This window comes from Leptonychotes weddellii, chromosome 2 (genome assembly GCF_054177405.1).
Source record: "Leptonychotes weddellii isolate Sample4059 chromosome 2, ASM5417740v2, whole genome shotgun sequence".
Taxonomy (NCBI): domain Eukaryota; kingdom Metazoa; phylum Chordata; class Mammalia; order Carnivora; family Phocidae; genus Leptonychotes; species Leptonychotes weddellii.
The window spans coordinates 40,780,921-40,800,200 of record NC_138370.1 but is presented as its reverse complement, the minus strand read 5'-3'; the positions used below and the strand labels follow the sequence as shown (position 1 = coordinate 40,800,200).

Below are 19,280 nucleotides of genomic sequence, written 5' to 3'. Positions count from 1 at the left end.
CAGAAATGTAAATAGTCTATGGGAGTGTCCAGTTCTTTACACCCTAAACAAACTTGGATGTTTCCAATCTCTTACATCTTTGATAATCTAGTACAAAATGATAGCTCATGAATCTTTATTCATTTCCTTCATTATTAGTGATGTTGACCATGTTTTCACATGTTCAATGGCCTTTTATATTTCTTTTCTGAATTACCTATCTTCTTTGCCTACTTTTATATCAGGATATTTGTCTTTTTCTAATCCATTTGCAAGATCTCTAATTTCAGCTTGACAGTATTTTCTTGAATCTTTTTTCATAGGGACATAGTGGGTTACAGTTTTCTCTTATTATGCTATTTTGTCAGGCTTTTGTTTCAGTGTTCAGGTACTTTTGTAGTGCATCTGGACAACTTTCCTCTTTTATCTGTCCTGTGGAATAGTTTGTGTATTATGTTCCTGGAAAGTTTAAAGAACCAGAGCCATTATTGAAGGTAATTCTTTGACTACTTAAGCAATATCTTACATAATTCTTAGTCAATTCAATTAATCTATTCTTAATTAAATTTTTATTATTTTAGTGCAATTGAAGTTTTAAATAAAACTGTATTAAAATTTCTTTATCAAAAATTTAAAAATTAGTAGTATTCACTTGGGTACAAATGCAAAATTCAAAAGGAAGGCAGTACAAGGTAAATTTCTCCCTCTTCTCTGTCCCCAACCATCTACATCCTCTTCCCATAAGCAAGCACTGTTACTGGTTTATTATGGATCTTTCCAGAGATATACTAAAATAACAAAAGCACATCCTTTTTTTTAAACCACAAAATAGAAAATAGTCACTGACTGTAAATATCTTCATCTTGCATTTTTTTATGATTTTATTTATTTGTCAGACAGAGAGAGAGAGAGAGGGGAGAGCACAGGCCAGGGGTAGGGGCAGAGAGAGAGGGAGAAGCAGGCTCCCCTCTGAGCAAGGAGTCTGATGCGGGATCATGACCTGAGCGGAAGGCAGATGCCTAACAGACTGAGCCACCCAGGTGTCCCTTCGTCTTGCTTTTTAAAAAAATGTATTTTTAAAAAAAATTTTTTTTTTTTAGATTTTATTTATTTGAGAGAGACAGAGATAGTGAGATAGAGAGCACAAGTGGGGAGGAGAGGGAGAAGCAGGCTCCCCACAGAGCAGGGGGCCCGATGCGGGACTCGATCCCAGGACCCTGGGATCATGACCCGAGCCGAAGGCAGACGCTTAACCGACTGAACCACCCAGGTGCCCTAAAAAAATGTATTTTGAAGATTTTATCTTATCTAACACAGAAGAGTTATGTCATTCTTTTAAGAGCTGTGTATTGTCCCATTGTAGGGAACTTATAATTTACTTACCTACATCATTTTTGAAAAAAATTAAGGTTATTTCTAATACTTGCTATTACAAATGATGCTACAGTAACTATCCTTACAAGTAACTATCGAATCTGTGAGTTGCTTCCTTTTATTAAGCAAGGTTAGCCCATTTGTAATAACTGGCATGACAGAGAAGCTTAGATTTAATTCTGTCATCAAATTTATATTATGATTTCTGTTTTTATTGCTTCTGAATTTTTATAATTTTTATGATTTTATATTTTATAATTAAAAAATTTTATAATTGTTATATTTTACTATGTATCTGTGTTTGTTCTTATGCATGTTTATGTTTCTTTTTGTAATTTGGAAGTATTTTATTTTAGGTCATCTCTCTAACTATAAGCTTTATTTAAGCGCTTTTATTCTTTGAAGTAAAAAAATGGGGCCTGTATAATTTCTGCTATTGTAATTCTTGATGCTTTCTTTGTAGTTTTGTGTATAACCATTTTTAAAAATATTCTGTGTTCCCTGTAATGATTTTGAAAATGTTTCATAAATTCTTTGATGCTCCTCCTTTGGAGGGAGGGATCTAATTCCCCTCTCTTTAAGTGTGTGCTGGACTCAGCAACTCATTTCTAAAATGATAAAATGAAGCAGAAATGATGGTGTGCAACTTGGGAAAATAGGTCATATAAAAGCACTGCGACTTCCATCCTGGTTGCTCTCCCCCTGTTGGGTCACTTGCTCTGCTGTGTCTCCAGGACATTCGTGGAAGTAGATCCTCCAGCCCCGGTCAAACCTTCAGATGAGCACAGCCCTGGCTGACACCTTACCTGCAACCCCTCGAGAGACCTAGAGCCAGAACCACCCAGCTCAGCCACTCCTGGGTTACTGACTCTCAGAAACTGTGTCAGATAATAAATGTTTGTCATTTTAAGTTTTGAAGTAATATTTTTCACAATAGGTAACTAATGCACGCTATTCATGCTTTCTGTTGAATTCTATTTTATCTGACATAATACTGCTACTCTCATTTTATTTTATTTTTTAAAAATATTTATTTATTTGAGATTGAGAGAGAGAGAGAGAGAGAGTGCACGAGCAGAGGGAGAAGCAGGCTCCCCGCTGAGCAGAGAGCCTGATGCAGGACTCAATCCCAGGACCCTGAGATCATGACCTGAGTCGAAGGCAGATGCTTAACCGACTGAGCCACCCAGGCACCCTACTCTCAGTTTATTTTTGTGTCCATTTGTCTAGTTTGCGTTGGTTCATCCTTTTAGTTTTAGCTTTTTGTGTCATTTTTTAGAGATATGTCTGCAGTAAAATAGTAAGATGAGACTTTTTTCAGATGTTGTTTTTAATAGAAAAATCTAAAATTTATTTTTAGTGTCACTCTATCTTGTGTGTTTTATACTTCTTTGTTTTATTTTCTCCCCATATTTTGCTGTGTAAAGTGTATTTTCTTTGCATTTTTTTTCCTCTAGAAATTTGGTAAGTGCTTATGTTATTTATGGTTTTAGTAGCTATCGTCAGTTCTTTTTTTTTTTAAAGATTAATTTTATTTATTTAAATAATCTCTACACCCAGTGTGGGGTTTGAGCTCACAACCCCAAAATCAAGAAAGAGCTGCACGCTCCACTGACTGAGCCAGACAAGCACCCTGCTATCTTCAGTTCTATTAGAAAACATAACTAACACTCCCCACTCATTTGATGAAATTAGCATTACAGATCAACACCTGAAAGGGACATTATAAGATAGATAATTATAGACCAATTTCATTTATAACCAAAGATCCCAAACAAAAGTTCTAAACAAATAGTGAACCAAATCTAATTTAAAAACAGTATATGTGTATATGTATATATATATACATGTAAACACAACTGGGTTATGTTTATTTCAGGAATTTATTTCATTCCTTGCTTTTAAAGTTTCAGAATCAGTCAATTATTTCATCACATTAACAAGAGAAAAAAGTATATGATCATCTCAGTTGATGTGGAAAAATCATTGATAAAATTCAACAGCCATTTATTTAAAAATTCTTTGAAAACAGGAAACAGAAAAAAAATTCTCAATCTAATAATGGGTATAAAAACTTAGAGGAAAAACATACTTAATGATGAAATGTTAAAAGCTTTTTTCTTGAAGTCAAGAATAAGACAAAGATGTCCACAATCACCACTTTTTTTTATTTTTAGATTTTATTTATTTATTTGAGAGAGAGTGGGTGAGAGAGCACATGCAGGGGGAGGAGCAGAGGGAGAGGCTCAGAAGGAGAGGGAGAAGCAGACCCCTGCTGAGCAGGGAGCTCTAGGGGGGGGGGGGGGCAATCCTGGGACTCCAGGATCATGACCTGAGCCGAAGGCAGACGCTTAATCAACTGAGCCACCCAGGCACCTCACAATCACTTTTATTTAGTATCTTTTTGGAGGCCCTAGGCAGTGGGACAAGGCAAGGCAAAGAAATAAAAGGCATAAAGACTGAAAAGAAAAAATACAACTCAGTATTTGTAGATGGTACAATTATTTGTGTAGGTAAATCAAAACAATTTACACATAAATATTAATAAGTGAGTCTAGCAAGAAACTAGAATATGAAATTTAGCAAAAGCATTTTCAACAAAAGATTTTTTCAGTGAGGTTGAAAAAGTAAATATTTAGGCATATAACAAAATGTTGAAAACTCTACACAGAAAATTATAAAAATTTTTGAAACTTGAAAAAATAAGTAAATCCATGTGATTAAAAAAAAGCATTTCAAAAAAATTGAAGATCTAAATAAATAACAAATATACCATGTTCATGGATTGTAATATTCAATTGATATTGCTAGGATGTCAATTCTCCCCCAATTGTTTTAAAGATACAACACAAGCCCAGTCAAAATTCCACATGATTTATAAAAATATATTGGGTGGATTGTAGAGTCAAATGTAAAAAGCAAGTAATGCTTTCAAATGTGAAAGATAAAATAAGTAAATATTTTTAAGACCTTGGTGTAGGGAAATAAACAAGCCACACACAAATATTTAACTATAATTAAGAGAGTGATGAACTTGACTACATTAAGAAGTTCTGTTCATCAAAAGAGGTCATTAAGAAAATAATCATTCAAGCCACAAAGTAAGAGAAGATATTTGCAAAACATATAATCCAACAAAGGGCTTGAATTCAGAATATATGAAGAAGTAAAGATGGGCTCTAGTATAGATCTCGGTCTAACACCCAGGCCAAAATGGAAAGAGAAAAGAAACATTTTCATTTGCCATATGTATTCTTTCACAGTTCAGAGAACCAAAAGCCTGCGGTGGGATGGTTAGGAGGGAACCAGAACCCTTGTTCGTCACAGCTGGGAATTTTGCTTCTGCACTGAAGTGTCTTTGCTCTGCGTTTTGTGCAGCTGACCCCATCAGGAACAAGTGCGGCGGCTCTCCAGGCTCTAGGGTGGTGCACTGTTCTCTGCTTGTACAAAGGTAACTGGGAGCAAGAATTATAAATGACTTGGGATGCCTGGGTGGCTCAGTCGGTTAAGCGTCTGCCTTCAGCTCACGTCATGATCCAAGGGTCCTGGGATCGAGCCCCGCATTGGGCTCCTTGCTCAGCGGGGAACCTGCTTCTCCCTCTGCCACTCCCCCTGCTTGTGTTCCCTCTCTCTCTCTGTCAAATAAACAAAATCTTTAAAAAAAGGAATTATAAATGACTTTAATATTCTGATTTTGTAAATCCATATTTTAAAAAAATGCTATAATGAACACGTATTACTTTTAAAATTAGAAAACAAAATTCTGAGCCTTATAATAAAAAGTGCAGAGTGGCAGGGTGGCTGTACAATGATGTAAAATGAGGAGGACAGTAAAACCCCACCCGCACTCAAAATATCTCCTCTACATTCACACCTCCGTATCTGAAATTACAGCATGTGCTTCCTATCATTTAAGAATTCCACTCTCCCCGTGGGTTCCCCCTTAAAAATCCTAGATTCATATTCAGCTCTCGTGTTAGCTGTTCTAAATCATCGTCTCTATCAGGTGCTTTGGGAAACACAGGGGTGAGAACAACTGTTTCCTAAGTCAGAGAAAGCCTCCCAGAAGGGATGGCAAGTGTGCTGGGATTTAAAAGATAAATAGGAGCTAGCCAGACAGAGGGATGGTGGGAAGTCACCCCAGCCACTAGGAAGGACAGCGTATTCAAAGATGAGTGGCTGGAAATTGTGTGGCACCTTTGGGGAGCCAACTGTATTTTGTTGCAGCTTGAAAGGAGCTCAGTGTGTAGGGTGTGTGTGTGTGTGTGTGTGTCAGGGGTGAGGGCAGGAGGGGAGAGTGGTGTGCCTGGGAGGCCTTGGGGACACACAAAGAGGTTTGGACTTTGTCCTGCAGGTGCTGGGGAACCACTGAAGGTTTTAAAGGAGGGACAAGGTATGACCAGGAGCAGGTTTCCCCTTTTTTTCTTCCCCCAGCCCCTAGCCCAGTGAGGTTATTCTCGTATGAGGACAGAATGACAATAATGGCTTGACTTCCACAGCCATGATGCTCATTCCTCAAAGAATTAGAGCAACTCATGGGCCTTGGAGTCATCCCTGGGGAGCTGAGGGCATCACAGGAGTCATCAGAGTCTCAGCAGCCAGGATGATGTCATGCTTTCTGTGACTTGAGTCCTCCTTCCCCCAGGGACAGCGTTCACTGTGTCCCTTACAAGTAAGCCTCTCCCCAGGTGGAAAGTGCATGCCCACAGGCTGAAGAAGGCCCAAGATGGTGAGCTGAGACTCAGGCTGAGGTAAATGCCCAGAGGTGGCTTGTGGTGTTTTTTGAATATTAAACATGGTGTTGACAGTGGCTTCTGATCTCTCCATTTCTAGATCAGCTCTGTTAGGGAAATGGCGAAGTGAACCATGGTAATGAGTCCTTCTGTGCAAGACCTCTGAGAATGGGTCCTATTCCCTTTGGCCTGTCAGACTCCCCTGGGTACTCCTCTGTGATCTTCCCTAGAATCCGTGAAGGTGGGCCTTAAATTATGACAGATTCTAACAGTTCCTCTGGGGGGATAGTTGTTCGGAACTTGAAACACATAACCTGTAAAGTAGTGAAACTTTGCTTCTGTTGCTTTAGAGTGAATCCATCTACTGCTTCTGTCCCCAAAACCTTCCTCCTTCTCTGCTTCGCTCTTCCTGGGATGTTCCTGGTACATCCTGGGCTCACGGCCCAGGATTGATCCCCAATACCTGTACATGTGTTTTGTTGAAGTGTACCACCCAGCCAAAGGAAAGAAAGAAAGAAGGGAGCAGACAGAGACAGTGAACTGTCTTCCTTCTTTCTTCTCTCTGGACTCCTTAAGAGCCACGGTGAGGGGATCCTGGGTGGCTCAGTGGGTTAAGTGACCGATTCTTGATTTCAGCTCGGGTCATGATCTCAGGGTCTTGGGATCGAGTCCGGCATAGGGCTCTGCACTCAGCATGGAGTCTGCTTGTCCCTCTCCCTTTGCTCCTCCTCCTCCTCCCCTTACTCAAATAAACAAATAAAATATTTTTAAAAAAGAGCCACAGCGATAGCCCTGGGAAGGGGCCTTAGATGTGACCCAGCTCAACCCTGTCATCTTACAGGCTGGGAGCTTGAATCCTCACTTCCTTTCTCCCTCCCAGAGAACAGCTACAAACCCCTTGCATCAAGTGCTGTGACCAAATTCTTGTGCAAAGATCAGGATTTCCGAGGCCAGTTCATTCCTTGTCATTCGTTCATGGTTTATTCATGGCCTTCCTTAATCCCATAGTTGCTGAGACCCTGCCAGGAAGTGAGACACACTGAGGATAACAAGTTCATCAGTCCTTGCCCTCAAGAAGCTCACAGTCTAATGCAGAGACAGGGAAGTAAAATACATTGCGAATATTTAGTGTCAACATTGTGCTTGAGACCAGAGAGGAGTAGGGGGAATGGGGAAGGCGGGTGGGGGGTGGTGCTAAGGGGGAAGGAAGGATGAGCCTGGAAGAAGAATGGGGTCACTACCTGCACTATCTGGTTTGTGAGCCACTTGAAGCCTTTTGGATTTGTGGATTTTGTTTCCATAATATCAACCTACACAAAACATTTGGTGCAGCACAGAGTCTTGGAGCCAGAAAACCTTGGCTCATCGTCTGGCTCCTGTATGTAGCAATGTGATCTTGGCCAAGTTAGCTAACCTCCTTGAGATTCAGTTTCTTTATCTGTAAAGTGATAATAGCCATTCCTGCCATATAGGTTTATTCTGAAAATTAGATGAGATAATCTATGTCAAGAGCTTAGCAGAGTACCCAACCCATGTTGGAATCAGTGCGTAGCAATGTTGCTGGTATTGTTTCAGGCTGGGATTCCAAGGAAATAGGGCCAAAATACCCTGGCATTCTAAGATGAGGAGGTGGGACCCAAATGAAAGTTAAGGTAAAGTTAAAGTAAAGGGGACCCACACCTTGCTTTGCCATCCTCAGCTCACCACCCTCTTCCAACCTGTAAGAGAAGTCGGGAAACCAAAGGGTAGGGCGGGGTTAGAGAGGATTTCTTTGAGGAGTGTTGCTGGGATGCTGGGGGTTCCACCCTGCTTTCCAATCCCTCCAGCTCCCCCACCCACATACTTCCACCACCACGGAGAATGAAGGATGTGCCTTTCTCTTATCCCAAGACCAAGGAAAGGAATTTTTCGAGGACCACCTGGAATACTTCCTACGGTGGGCTGGCGTCTCAGGAATGCTTGCACAATCAGACTGGGAGGGTCTGCGCCTGGTGGGTACCTCTGATGGCAGAGGAGAGAGGCTGCTGCATCAGGGACAGCCTGAACCCACAGGCTTGTCAGAACAAAGTGCAGATGAGAAGCTCCTGAGCATCTGATGTGGCCTGTGTGACAAGCTTCCTGGAGTTATCTTAGATTCCACCCAAGGGGGCCACCTTGAGGGGAGAGGGGCCCTAACACAGAGAAGCTGGGGTGTACCTCCCCGCCCAGGGGCTGCTAGAGCAAGCAGTTACAGAGGCACCCAACCACCCACCAGGAGAGAGCTGCAAGCAAGAAAGGCCAGAAATGGGGGTGGGGGCTCTTTGAAGAACCCTCCAGAGTGCTCCAAAGGAAGAAGTCAGCTCTGAACACCTGCGAGGCCCAGAGAAGATCCACTTCATCATCATGACTGAGGCATCCTCAGAAGACCCTTCTCCCTCCACAAACCCCCCACCTGCATTCTGCCAGGAGAGGAAGAAAGGAAGGCAGAGCCCTGGAGAGGAGCTGACCCCAGCCCCAAACACCCCCAGGATGGATGGAGACAGAGGTGGTAACTTCTAACAAAGTTGGAGATCTTTATGGGACGTACTAATTTTTCTTTTTTAAAGTGGGTTCCATGCCCAGCATAGAGCCCAACACCGGACCCAAACTCACAACACTCAGATCAAGACTTGAGCTGAGATCAAGAGTCAGATGCTTAACCAACTGAGCCATCCAGGTGACCCGGGACATAACTAAGTCTTGAATTGAGGCTGCTTTAGGAACTGAGAAGAGTGAGAAGAAATAAGATAGTCCTGGGTTTTCATCCAGGAACACTGGTTGCCTGTTATAAATTGTGTTCGCTCAATTGCACTTTGATTTTACTCTTATAGTTCTCTGAATACACCACTCAGGAAAGCCAGTGCCTTACCTGTGCTCATCTCTCAGCCTAGAATGCCCTCCGCACCCATCCTGTTCCCTCATCCAAACACGAGCCCATCACCATCTCCTTGAGAGAGTCTCTCTCGACCTGCCATGTTCCTGCTTTCCTTTGTAGAGGGAGAAGGGGTAAACCTGTTTGTTTGCAGGAGGACAAACCCACCAATGCCCCAGCTTTGGGGGAAGATGCTATTCTTTACAATAATTCTTCTTGCCATTACTGCACAGTGTTGTTGTTGTTGTTGTTTAATCAGATTTACTGAGGTATGATTTACCAACAATAGAATAAACTCATTTTAAGTTCAGTGAGTTTTGACAAATACATAAACCCATGCCCATCACTATCACAGTCAAGATATGGAATATCTGTCACCCCAAATTTCCCTTGTCCCCTCCCCAGGTGACCTCCACCCCTGCGCAGCCCCAGGCAACCCCGATCTGCTTTCTATCTCTTCAGATGAGATTTGTTTTTCCTAGAGCTTCATATAAATGAAATTGTACTTGACAGCTCAAGTTTAATCAAGAAAAATCTGTCTGCATAAGAAAAAGCCAATTTCTTTCTAGAAAATAAGAAAGTCAGTTTAAAATGTGAGTTGTTTCCAAACCAATATTTATTCTCTCTGGAAAGTAAACAGATTGAAATATAATCTTTCTGATTATATTTTCCGATTAGCTCAAAAATCTCTATCCTCCTTCTCCCATTGCCCCTCCTCCAATTTATGTTTCCACTTTCCCTTGATGTCTTATTTATTTTGCTAGAATATAAAAATGTTATTGGCATTCTGCTTATGGGTATTTCTAATTTCCTTGGATTTGGATACAAATTGATTTTTCATGGGCTCATACATCTTCAAGATCACTTTGCTTGAATTTGGACTATTCATTGATGGAATATATTTTTGAAGACATTGAACAGATTCTAAACTACATGAATGAAATTTACCATGGCTTTTTGTTATTATGGCAGGACTGTATGTATTTCTTCCTTTTCTGCCTTTCTTTTTAACCTACCTATACAGTCTTCCAAGTCCCTACTGTCCCTTAAACCTAAATTCTATAGGGGAGGTACTAGTTGCCAGCGCACCCTCCCAGCTCCCAGCTCCCATCATCTCTGCATTCGTGACGGGGGCCAGGAGGGAATCTGCCAAGATGACCCCAGAGGTGATTCCATCTCCTGGTTCCAGCACCTTCCATGTACAGACAAGCATGCAGCTGGTGAACCTGGATGCCTGACTGCTATGGCCCCTCGCCTCCCAGCCCCCAGACCTCCTGACAGCCTGTGTTAGAGGTGCATCTCTTAGTTCCCTGCTGTGACACCAGAGGAGGCATCCCTCCGAGGGGTTCAGCCCCTGGGAGTCCTGCACTGGGGGAAGAAATAACTCTAGTGCTAGGGAGGGACCATGAAATGCAAAAAGCAAATATTCTCTTGTCCCCAGCTTTTTTTCTTTTTTGCCTAATCCAATGTAAGTATTCTGCCATTGGCTATTACATTTTTGTTCGAAGACCTTTTTGCAATGAGCACAATGTTGCTGTTTTATGATTGGTCACTAACCCTGGTGGAGTACCCATGTGGAATGCCTGCTCAGCTCTCCACGATGCCACACTCTTGAGAACAGAACCCATGCAGATTCATACTATGCAACCCAGCCCCTAGACCATCCTTGACATCAGACATGCACACCTGATTGAAACTGGGCCAGATGGATTCTCTTGCCTGGATATCTGAAATTGGGATTGAAAGAGGGGTGCGTCTGTCTCTCACCTTAAGAAACATGGGATGGCCAGTGCTCAGAAGGCAGAGTCTGTCATGGAGATGGAAGGGAACAGCCTTGTAGATGGGTGCAGATGTGGACCTGAGTGGGCATAGAGTGCTGGGGGCAGGAGGCCCACCCACATACAGAAAGGGGAGGCAGGGAGAGAGGGACAGAGGCACAGAGGGAGGGAGAAAGGGAGAGAAGAGGGAGGGAGGAGGAGGGAGAGAAGGAGAGGGAGGGAAAGAGAGAGGGAGGCGGAATGCTGCTCAGATTCTGTTGGTTTCCAGTTCCAAGTTCCAGCCCAGCTGTCCTTTTGTGTTGGTTTCCATGTGATATTCCTGTAAACTTGAATGAACTTCCTGTTTGTGCATGAGGTGACTTGGAGTAGTTTCCTGTTCATTTGCAACCAAAAGACTGAAAAAATGCAACCTGGTATCAGGAAACAAAGTTGCCCACAACCACCACCAAAGTGGGCCGTTGGGGGGCTTGGAAACAATAAGGATCCTGCCATCCTGGGACATTAGTGGAGCATAGACTGAAACAGCTGGTGAAGTTAGGGTCACTGTTTTGGGGTCGTGGACAATTTTCCTCCTGAGGCTGAGGCTTTAGCAGGCTTGAAAGGCCACGTTGAAGGATGTCCGACTGCGCTGGCTCCTCCCTGGGACCTCAGTAAGGGGCATGGAGACATGAGCCAGTGTGTGGCTGCCCTGTTTACAGGGGAGGGGGGAAACAGGTCAGTTAGGCAACTGTACTCCCGGGAGTCCTTTCTGCTGATGGGATAGGAGCTGAGACCACCTGAGTCCACTCTTGAGGTGGACTTCCTGAGCTGTAGCACTTAATACTCCGCAGCGACCGACGTCGGGAACTAAATGAGGTGCACCAAATTTGAAACAGTGAGGTCCTGGCACTTGGAAAGAGGACACCTGGGACGTGCCAGGGGCGTTGGGGAGCCCTGATCTTCCGATGCTTTCTCCAAGTCAGTCTGCTGTGTCCTCGGGCTGGGCAGAGGTGGTGATGCCTGCTACTGGGAGGCACATTTTAGGACCAGGTTTGGGATGCTCCACTGGGCTGATGAGGTAAAACAGACTGTCCGCACTGCTCTCTACACCCTCAGAAGAAAAAACTAAACAGAGACCCCAGGCACAGCCCTCAGGGGTCCTTCTAAGAAACTGAAGCCCCCCAGACATGGCCCGCCTCTAGCTGTCCAGTTTAGCAAGCTGTCTAGAAAAGGCTTCCAGCAAATGGAGTCTCCCTAAATTAAATCAGTGAGCTGCCAATTGAGGTTTTATAGGCATTATGCTGCCAGGAAAACCTCACAGGGTCTTTAGAGCAACACAAATCCATTCCGCGGGGCTTCTCGGTCCCTGAGGCAAGCTCAGGTCCATGCTCAGAGGCTGCCGGCTCCATTCAGAAGGTTTTCACGCCCCACAGCTAGTTCCTGTCCATTCTCCCCCCAGGGGTGCTCCTCGAGGGCGCCTGACAAGGCCATGTCCTCAAGGGGCAGAACGTAGAGTGGCCCCACTGGATAACCAGGAGCCTGCAGGAATCAGCATGTGATGGCCATGGCCTTGTCAGATATCCAGTGCTATCTCTAAAGCATACCAGCCCCACCAGAAGGCATGGGGTCCTTCATGGCTGTGAGGCAGCCACACGCGTGGAAGGAGCAGAGACCATAGTCTACAAAGGAGGAAGCAGCTTTGTGGAGAGGGGAGAGAGATCAGGACAGAGACACAGAGAGAAAATAATTCTAGATCAGGAGAAAGTTGCAAGGCTAGTACAGAGAAGTCCCATGCATCCCTCACTGTTTCCCCCATGGTTACAATTTACATAACTGTAGTACAACATCAAGCCAGGAAATTGACATTGCTATAATGTGTGCCATTTTATCACCTGTGTGGATCTGCGATCAAGATACAGAGCTAGTCCATCCTGTAAGCATCTTCTTATTGCCACCCCTGTGTAGTCACCCCTCCTCCCACCATTCCTAATCCCCCGCGGCTACCAATCTGTTCTTCGCCTCTCTAATTTTGTCATTTTGAGAATATTCTACAAGTGGAATCAGACAGTCTGTAACCTTTTGAGACCGGCTTTTTTTTTTACTCAGCATAATTCTTTGGGATACATCCAAGTTGTTATGAATATCAATTGTGCATCCACTGTTACTGCGGATTAGTATTCCATGGCATGGGTGTATTACTTTTGTTTAACCAGTCACCTCTCCAGGGACATTTTGGTTGTTTACAGTTTAGGGTTATTACAAATAAAGCTGCTATGAGCATTTGTGTACTACCTGTTTTTTTGTGAACATGTTTTCATTTCTCTGGGAATAATGCCCAGGAGTGCAATTGCTGGGTTGTATGGGGAGTGAGTGTTTTGTTTTTTAAAAGAAATTAATAGACTCCTTTCTGGAGTGGCTGTGCCATTTTGTGTTCACATCAGCTCTGTATGAGAGTTCCAGTTTCTCTTCATCATCACCAGCATTTGATAGTGTCATTTTACTTGTTCTAATCTCATTGTGGTCTTAAATTGCATCTCCCTTATCGCTAGTAACATTAAACATTTTTGCATGTGTATATTCGTTGTCTGTATATTCTAGTTGATGAAATGTCTCTTCATATCTTTTGCCCATTTTCTTTATTTTCCCTTGGCAATCGTGTATTTTATTACTACTCCCAAATTTCAACAATCATCTCATTAAGCTTATTTGTAAAACACTGATATATGAAGGGGAGTGGGGTGGGGAGCGAAGGCTACCCCCTTCTTCCATGTCTACAGAGACAGCTCTTTTTGGATGACAATCCCATGTGCAGATCTGAGCATAAGCACGTTGACTGTTAGTCTTAGCAATAAGTTAGTAAAAAAAAGGAAGAACTCACCTTTTTTTTTAAGATTTATTTATTTATTTTGAGAGAGAGATAGAGAGCGTGTGCACACAGGTGCGTGTGAGAGCGCATGTGGAGGGAGGGGCAGAGGGGGAAGGAGAGAATCTCAAACAGGCTGCCCCCTGAGCTCAGAGCCCCAACTCAGGGCTCCATCGAAGGACCCTGAGATCATTGACCTGAGCCGAAGGCAGCCGCTTAACTGAGTCACCCACGTGCCCCAGGAAGAACTCATTTTCAAATCATTTTACTGTCTGTACCACAGTCACATCTAAGTTGGCAGAACCGCTTCCAGGACTGACGGGGCAGTGACCTGTCATGCAAGGAAAAATAAGTGAAGGTTTTTATAAAGCTTGCGGAGAGAAGTGCCGCGGTCACACAAGGATGGCTGCAGCAGTCTCAAGGGATGGTGTCAGGGTGCGCGAGTGAGCAGGGGCGCTACAGGGTAGTTGGCCCACATGTGTTGCCCAAAGACCACTGTAATCAGGGCAATCTCCTCATGTTTCTCAAGGGCAATCTCCTCATGTGTCTGGGAAGCATGTCACTTGTAACACAGATGTACATGCAGTGGGGTAATACTTGCGCAGAATAAATTCTTCAAGTTCCCGGGCAGTTTCTACCAATCTCTTCTGTGACAAATGGTTGCAGGATTATGATTCTGCAAAGGAAATCCCGTAAATGGACAACCAAGAAAATTTTACAACCTGCGACATTCCTAGACCAAAACAATAGAGAACTACCCATACCGAACTTACGCATCTTGAGTTCAGATGCTCGGCCTGAGGGCTTCTGAATGCAGCCAAGCAGGAAAGACTATCTGAACAGAAGAGTTCTGTGCTTTTGTCCAGCCAGCAGATTAGCGGGCTCCCGTCGTCTCTCCAGCTACCCTCCGCTGCGCCAAGTCCTGCTCAGATTTTTCCTGGAGAATCTTTTTCTTCTTCTGTGTTTTCTTTAACCTGTAGAAGTCTCACTCCCTCGCATCCAACTCTATGATGGTACAAACAAGGATGCATCCAATCCGGGGACAGATGACACGTTCAGTGGCGTTTACACGCCTGTGGGTCATCTTAACAGCTTCATCCAAAGGAACAAAGGGAGTCTGCGGCGAAGCTACTCCTACTGCTTTGGCATTATTCCTCTTTAATTCAGAGGCACCGTCCCCACCTCTGGCTAAACCAGTCAGTTTGTAACTGTCAGTTCCTTCATGGTTATGTTCAAATACTGGCAAATATCACCTGCGGCATTATCCTCGCCGGAAACTTCACTTAACCTTCACTTACACTGTGGATAACTGTGGTGCCCAAGTCCCTTCGGACTGTGAACGTGGCCTCGGCAAGTAAGGGCAGCTTCTCTCATCACATTTTGATCTCTGGTGAAATCAGGGAGTTAAGGCATCACATTGTTTCTTCGGGAGGTTTTGACCTGTCTTGCTCCTTTTAATGGAGCCTTCGCAATGGTCTGTGCCACCCGCCAGGGAGAGGTCTCACTTGGGTCTTTGCCCACATTCTGAAGGTGACTATTTGGCTCGGGTCCCCTGCAACGGTCTCAGCCACAGCGCCTTCCTCTGGGAGGAGGTTGCTCGTTGTGCCCATTCTCTAATGGGGTGTGTGTGTGCGTGTTCAGTTTTGATATAAATGCTCCTGTCTTGTTAAGTTTGAAACCGGCTTCTCTTACTTGCAAACTCACAGGTAGTCTACTCTGGAATTCAACAGAAATAAAAGCTGATGTTTATTGAGCACATACTTTGCATCAGGCGCTGTTCTAAGTGACTTACAGGTTGTAGCCCCCTAGATATGTGTTGTTTTTATAAACATCGTATGTTGTTCTAAATATTAACCGTCATTACAATTTAGTTTACAAATCCAATTATCAGCATAAATACACAGGGTCAGCAATCCAACATTGCCTAGATTTGAATTGGCTAAGTTTTATTTGTGTTTCGGTTGATTGAAAAAATCGAAGCTGCTGGTATCACAAGCGTGCATGAATCACAGGAGCCAGTCTTCAAGTGAAATAACATGGCTCACATTTTTAAAAATTACATAGTATGCACGTTTTTATTTGTTTTAAGTAAATGTCTGACAGTATTCAATTCAATAAATTCTATAGAAGAGATCTCCCAAACTTTAGTTTTCCCCTAAAATAAAGGCAGAAAATGAAAGCTCATTTAAGACACACAGTTTTTAAACATTGCATTCGCATGAGGGTAGCAGTCTGCACGGACAGTGACCAGATAGTCTGAATTCTTGTGTGAGGCAAGGACCATATTTCCTGAAGTTTGGAAAGTGACCAGAAGTTTGCTGGGGGTCCCCAAGGTGACTGTGCTGTTGGCCTTATAATAGAACTACATCTGTGACAGGCAGACCCCCTCTGGGGGCTGGGCACAGTCCTCTGGGCCCCGGGGGGCTGTGAGCTTGAGTTATGGGTGAGTCAAGTCATTGAACAGGGACTGCCCTTACATGCCTGCCTTCTGGAAAATCAGTCCTCTATGCTGCAGCTTCTTTCCACCCTTCAACATCAACAGGAAGATGTGGAGCCCCCTTTCCCACATAATAGTCATATTTCCACCCTGGGAAGAGGTAAATGAATGGAGTCCCACAGGGTAGCCAGGCAGCACGCATGGATTCAGGGAATGGCCTCCCGCGCCCATTGCCACGGTGTACCCTGAGCTGTGGAAAGTGGCAGTCAGCAGAGCGACATCACCGATCTGCTCCTCACGGGCCCTGTGTCCCTTTGACTAATGTCCAGCTGCTATATTTAGATGGACTGATCACAGGCATCTGGCTCTCCCACAGCCAATGCAGCAGGCCCAGGGTTGGCCTCTGTTCGCCCACCTTCCTCAGCGGAGGACATTGAGGTGCAAGGAACACTCGGCCCATCTCCTTCCCCTCCGTCTGTTCCCTGATAGCGACCCCACCCCTCTTAACCTCTGGGCTTTGACCTTGGTGATTGCTCTCCTCACTCTTTAACCTTTGGACTCGATGCTTGACACTTTTTCCTAAAATAACTGTATTTCTTTCTCTGTTCCATCACAGTACTGCCTTATGCCATCTTGGGGAAGCTCTGGGACTCTCCCATCTGGTAAGGCTGGGCGGGCAAAGCTGTATGTGGCTTGCCTACTCTCCCTCTTCCCGATATTAGCCCCCACCAATTCAAATCTAGGTCTCACCACTTAATGGGAGGCTGTGTGCAAGTTACCTTGACCATTTGGCTCTGTTTCTTGTATAAATGGGGTCTTGAGTCCCTTTCTCACAGGGCTGTAGTGAGATTTACTGATTACACACACACACACACACACACACACACAGTCCTTCACTGGGTAGTACTCAGATACTAGCTAAATAACTCTAGAAATAAGGCAGCTTTCTGCATTTCCCTTTTCCCCCACCTTGGTCTCTGCTCTCAGGTTGTGATGTCCTGTCCTCCTGCCCCAGCCCCCCTCTCCTCTTAGTCAGTAAAAGGGATGCAGACAGAGTGCTCCCCTCCCCTAGCAGCAGAGAATCTCTCATTGGCTGCCATCACCATGGCAACTCACTGTCTCCTCCCCACCCCCACCCCCCTTTCCAGAGCAGCCGATTGTGGAGTTCCAGACTTCTCAGCGCTGGGAGGGAGGAGGAAAGAGAAGACGGGGGAGGGGAGAGAGGCTTCCTTGACTGCAAAGGCGGCCGCAAGGTTCAGTTTTGCTTGGACTCCTGAGACCAGCCTGGCACGCAGTTTGGCCTCTACTATCTCTGCACATCCGGGCAACCATTTAGATATCCCTAGGCGCTCCTGATTCCCTTTGAATTGGGCCAGCTTGGGACCTGAGGGTCCTGGGTTCGTGGCGTGTGGCATGCATGATAGCATGTTATTCCAACCGAAGATAGCATGTTATTCCAACCCACTGCCTTTGCTACGCTGCTGGGGGTTACACGACGGGACCAGTGGGAGCGAGCTTTGTGAACTCCAAAGGCTGTCAGGGGTCATTCATCATTCCGGTCACCCTCCACCCCCACCCTGTGTGGTTGGCCAGAGCGGGGGCAACTAAGAGGGTGCTTTCCTCTCCTTTCCTGATGATCGGGTGTGTGGGGGGTGTTGGAGTTGGAGATATAAGTCCACGTGGGGCCCCCGGAGAACAGCACAGGGCACTGGGCAGGGAGCCGCCAACCAGTGGGTCCCAGCCGTGGGGTCCGTGCCAGGGCCCGAGAACCTGCTTCCTCCCCGAGACGCTTGCAGAGCGGATACACGGCATGGCGTCTACACACACAAACAGTGATGTGCACAGGCTTTGGTGCTTGCAATTCAAAAATGATTTAGAAGCATGGGCTGAAGAAAGGTTAACTTTTGTCTGTTCTCAGTCAGCAGGGCCGTGGTGGTAGAGGGTGGAGGTCAGCGATATTGACGGTGGTAGAGCAGACCCTCCACAGAAAGGGTGAGGGGAGAACATCCCTGACACCTGCTACAATGAGGATGAGCCTTGAGGATGTGATGCGAAGTGAAGTAAGCCAGAAACAAAAGGACAAATACTGTATGATCCCAATTATATGAGGTAATACATGAGGTAATGAATTTGCTAGAAGAGGTAAATTCATTGGAACAAAAAGATTAGAGGTCACCAGGAGCCGGGAGGGGGAGGGGGAGGGGGAGTTAGTGTTTAACAGGGACAAGGTTTCAATTTGGGAAGAAGAAAGAGTTCTGGAGAGTGCTGATGGCTGCACAAAATCGTGAATGTGCTTAATGCCATCGAAGTGTATACAGAGAAATGGGTAAAGTGGTAAGTTTGGTGTTTTGTGTATTTTACCACAGTAAAAGATATCCACCCCCCTCCCCGGAAAAAGGAGGTGAGGTGAGGTGGGGTGCTGGAGCACTGTCATGGGAGTGCGGGGACGGAGAACACACTCAGCAAGGCTTTGATGGGAGAGGCATTCTGGAGAAGGGGTCTTGTTTGACCGGCTACCTGGCCCTGCCACTTCCCGTGGACCGGCTGGCTGAGAGGGTGACATCAGGGGCTTCCTGCCCTCATTTCCTGAGAGAACTAGGGAAGCCACCATGGATGACCCATCCCCTCCCCTCGGGGGTCCATCTGTTCTAGGAATCACCAGGGTAGTGATGCTCCTCAGCTTCAGTCATGCTCTTCTTCCCTCTGGACAGCCCAGGGAGGGTTGAGTGGCCTGTGAGGACCCACCAGCGCTAGTCAAGATGCCACAGGAGAGGCGTGGCCAACATCACAGCCAGGTGGCAAGAGGGAAGCCCTGCTCTCCTGGGACCCACGGGCCATGCCCTCACGAGCTCCAAGGCCTGGGGTGTCTGCAGTCCCTCCTTGCCTTCTGAGTCACCATTCAAACCCACCAGCCCTTCCGACAGGAGCTGGAAACAGGCACCAAGCCCTCTGGAAGCTATTTTTGGGGTTCATCTGTTCTTTCTGATTTCTCCTCTAGATTCCATATTTTCCCACCCCCAGATCTGAAAGAGCTAAAGATTCTGGAAATCATTCATCATTCCCCCTCTCCGGGTGCTCTCCCTCGCTGGACAGCTCAGCTTTCAAGCGGTGCCTTCACCCCCACCTTCCTGTACCACTCCCCCCTTCTTTTCTGGATCCCCACCCTCACCCTCTGGCCCCCAGCTCTGCAGGCGGCATGGAGAGCAGGCTATTTGTCTGACATCATCCTCCACTCCCTGGCCTGCTA

The 19,280-nt window shown here is 45.3% G+C and overlaps 1 pseudogene; it reads right to left on the bottom strand.

The window, feature by feature from the left end:
- Positions 1-14,427: 14,427 nt before the first annotated feature.
- On the bottom strand, positions 14,428-19,231 carry LOC102745791 (V-type proton ATPase subunit D pseudogene; annotated as a pseudogene).
- Positions 19,232-19,280: the final 49 nt, after the last annotated feature.